The sequence below is a fragment of the Salvelinus sp. IW2-2015 genome, linkage group LG20, assembly GCF_002910315.2.
Source record: "Salvelinus sp. IW2-2015 linkage group LG20, ASM291031v2, whole genome shotgun sequence".
Lineage (NCBI taxonomy): Eukaryota > Metazoa > Chordata > Actinopteri > Salmoniformes > Salmonidae > Salvelinus > Salvelinus sp. IW2-2015.
The window spans coordinates 78628767-78631584 of record NC_036860.1 but is presented as its reverse complement, the minus strand read 5'-3'; the positions used below and the strand labels follow the sequence as shown (position 1 = coordinate 78631584).

The following is a 2818-nucleotide window of genomic DNA, read 5'->3' as shown; positions in this document are numbered from 1 at the left end:
TGATATTGTAATGCTTTTGCAGATCAGCCAAGAAATTGCATGACGATCCCCAGCCCCCTTTTCCAATTCCTCTCCCTCCTCTCTCTCTCTCTCCCTCCCCCTCTCTTCTTCTCGTCTGCACAAAACTCTCTCATCTTTTTGGTGGTCTTCTCTCTCTCTCTCTTCTCTATCTCCACCACCTCTCTCCACCCCACCTCTCTCTCTCTCTATTCTCCACCCCCTCTCCACCCCATCTCCTCTCTCTCTATCTCCACCTCCACCCCACCTCTCTCTCTTTCTCTCTATTCTCCACCCCACCTCTCTCTCTCTCAATTCTCCACCCCCTCTCCACCCCACCTCTCCGCTTCTCTCTATTCTCCACCCCACCTTCTCTCTCCTTCTATCTCCACCCCACCTCTCTCTCTCTCTATTCTCCAACCCCCTTCCACCCCACCTCTCTCCCTCTATTCTCCACCCCCTCCCACCCCACCTCCTCGCTTTCTCTCTATTCTCCACCCCAGTTCTCTCTCATCCTCGTATTCTCCACCCCCTCTCCACCCCACCTCTCTCTGCTTTCTCTCTATTCTCCACACCCTCTCTCGTCCCACCCCCACCCCTCCTCTACTCTTACTCTCCACCCCCCTCTCCACCCCACCCTCTCCACTCTCTCTCTCTCTCTATTCTCCACCCCCCTCCCCACCCCACCTTCTCTCTCTATTCTCCACCCCCTCTCCACCCCACCTCTCTCTCTTTTTCCACCCCCCTATTCTCCCCCCCAACCCCCCCCACCTCTCACTCTCTCTCTCTTCAGGTTCAAACAGTAGCAAAGAAAGTGTCAGTGATGCCCCCGAACCAGACAGAACCTGTCATAGTCAGCAAGAAGAAACTGGAGTTCAAATGGGGCATGAATGTTCTGGGTGAGAGAATGCTATGGTTCTTTCCTCTCTATTCACTGAGGGGGCAACAATGTCCTGTTCGGTTCAACTCTCTTTCTGTTGATTGGACGGAATACTATTATGTCAATTTCCTTTTGTTTCATTGGTTTAGTTATATTCATCATATATTCYTKATTCATGTTGAGAGAGCACATTYGTTATTTATGAACAGATGATTTAATGTTGTAATGATGTTTTCTGAAGGTTTAATTGGGTTCTTCATCACATTTGGAATGTGCATGGGGAAGATGGGAGAGAAGGGGAAGCTCATGTCAGAGTTCTTCAACATCCTCAACGAGATCATCATGAAGATGGTGGGCATGATCATGTGGTACGTGTCTCTCTGTGACTTCCTGTCTGTGTCTTCCTGTCTGTGTCCTTGTCTGTGTCTCTCTCTGTGTCTTCCTGTCTGTGTTCCTGTCTGTGTCCTTGTCTGTGTCTCTCTCTGTGTCCATGTCTTGTCCCTGTCTGTGTCCTCCTGTCTGTGTCCCTATCTGTGTCCCTGTCTGTGTCCGTGTCTGTGTCCTCCTGTCTGTGTCCTCCTGTCTGTGTCTTCCCGTCTGTGTCCTCCTGTCTGTGTCTACCTGTCTGTGTCACTGTCTGTGTCTATCTGTCTGGTTCCCTGTCTGTGTCTTCCTGTCTGTGTCCCTGTCTGTGTCCCTATCTGTGTCCCTGTCTGTGTCTCTGTATGGGTAGGTTTTCCTCCAGTGGAATGCCATTCCTCCAATGGCTGCAGTGCTGAAAAACATTCTATAGACAGTGATGAATTCACTGACAGTGATGAATAAGGGGAGGACTGCGTACATGAGAAGAATGGTGGGAACTGGGACCAGGGGCAGAGAGAGGATTGGAAAGGGGAGAAATATAGGGAGAAGAATTCCCTAAGACATGAAAGTGTGTGGAATGCTGAGGACTAGCAGGAGTAGGAGCAGAGCAGAAGCCTTTCTGGTTCCCAGGGYGGAGAGGGTGGAACAGGTCCAGAACGTAATGAATCCACAGACAGGAAAGGAGCCACTAGCTGCTCAGCAGGCCAGCACAAATCYGAGCGCAGACKGACTGATGCAGGGCGGGACGGAGGGATGTGGTGAGAMCCATGTCCTTGGAGAGCGATGAAAGCCTTGATGCTTTGCAGGACAGTAGCAGACAGTCCAGTAGCACTGAAAGAGCGAGGGAAAAGAGAGAGAAAGGGGGAAAGACAGAGAGACTTCACACGACACTTCTCTCTCTCTCTCCCGGGGGGTAACTCGGGGGGTCTCTTGGAGTCCACCAGGTCTATCTCGGTGAGGACAGGGGCGGGGGGATGAACTCCTCATCCTCAGGGGAGAGGAGCTCCGCATCAATCTCAGCTAGCTCTGCCCTGGACAGGTGGTCCACAATCCCAGCACCAAACGAGTCGCCCACCACGTTGATTGAGGTACGCATTCTGTCACTGACCCAACAGACAGACAATGCTAGAGTCAGCCATGACTGATCACCGTGTTACAGGTACACTACAAGACAGGAGCTCTCATGGATGAGTAGATGCCAACAATAGCAATGCCATCTACAGCTAAGTACCACTCTACCCTTTACAGTTGACATATGCGTTGCATTTTGACAGAGCTTGACGCACCCTAGTTTTCTTTCATAGAGATAAACAGCAACATTGAATCATTGCAGTCTAATGTCATCATGTTGTTGAAAACAAAGACCAGAGTATCTGAAGTGTAACATCACAGTGATTGTGTGTATGTGACTCACAGCAGCCAGTCGACAGCGATGAGCAGGCTGATGTCCTGGGTGGGCAGGCCCACAGCTGTAAGGATCAACAGCATGGTGACCAGGCCTGCGCTGGGAATACTGGCCGCTCCCACACTGGCCAGGGTGGCTGTCATACTGAGAGGAGAAGAGGGGAAGGAGCGAGG

At 51.2% G+C, this 2818-nt stretch overlaps 1 pseudogene; it reads left to right on the top strand.

Annotated features, from left to right (window-relative positions):
- The window catches only part of LOC111980134 (uncharacterized), a 23624-nt pseudogene that overhangs the window by 16171 nt on the left and 4635 nt on the right, over positions 1–2818 (top strand).